The following is a 1150-nucleotide window of genomic DNA, read 5'->3' as shown; positions in this document are numbered from 1 at the left end:
TGATAATTAAGATTATAAGCTTCAAATTATATAGTTTTAATTTTGACTTGAGCCATTAGCCTGTATTGGAAAAAAAAAAATATTTTAGTATTACAAATATAATAGAAGGGCTGAAAAGTGGAAGACGTAATAAAATATGTTGGCAGTATAGGATGAAATCATATTGTGTTGTAATTGTATTTATAATTTATTTATTTTATCGCTGTCTGAATAAATAACATATTTCAAGTTCAGTAAACATACACCCGGACGCAAATAAACTTAGATTTCAATGACGATGTAAAGGTTAGCAACAGGGTCTTGTTTAGACCAAGATCATTTCTCATACTGCCTAATAATAAGGTATTACACAGAGACCCAAATGTCAAGATGATGCACCAGCGAGGTTAAAAACCAAGATAATCTAAAAATCTCATAGTATCCTACCAACGATACAAATAATTGGTTGAATATAATATGTAGATACCGTATATTTTTGTTTTATAAAAATCAAAATCGTGCAGAAAAAATACAATTGTGTAAAATTGTGTACAAAACATTAAAATCTTGAAAAAATCAACTTATTAGTCTAATTCATAATATTAATATGTATATAAAACTTATCTAACCTTTTCTAAATAAAAATAAACTTACTGACATATTACAAATATATTTTCTTTCTCAATTTCTTTGAATTTTAATTTTTTTTTCTGTTATTATTATAATTCTACGATTATAATTATAATAATAACAAGTATTTTCTGTTTCAATGTAGTCATGAGTCAGCCCTGTGAGTTGAGGAGCCCTCCAGCGTCCACCCCGCCTCATTAAATGAGTGCCCTTACTTGGGTAAAAATCTGCTGTGCATGCGTAATTTTCTGACAAAATCACTTCCTTGCACAACAGCTGGTCTAGTGACCCTTCACGGGTTATGGCGGTACAGATTTAATTTTATGTATTTTTTTTTTACATATAGTACGTATTTTTTCTTTTACATTCATCTTTGTTTACTCCTTGTCAATTATATAACTTTATATTTTATTTCTTTAATTCTGTTATTTTACTTACTTATATATATATACGTTTTCGACTTTAATTTTAAACAATTTTCAAAATATGAAGGAGATGGTTGGAGGTGCGATTAAAGAGAATAAAAAATAGTTAAAACTTA

Source organism: Halyomorpha halys, unplaced genomic scaffold (genome assembly GCF_000696795.3).
Source record: "Halyomorpha halys isolate HHAL.00 unplaced genomic scaffold, Hhal_1.1 Scaffold684.1, whole genome shotgun sequence".
NCBI classification, from domain to species: domain Eukaryota; kingdom Metazoa; phylum Arthropoda; class Insecta; order Hemiptera; family Pentatomidae; genus Halyomorpha; species Halyomorpha halys.
The sequence above is the reverse complement of the archived record's forward strand: the minus strand, read 5'-3'. Positions refer to the sequence as shown.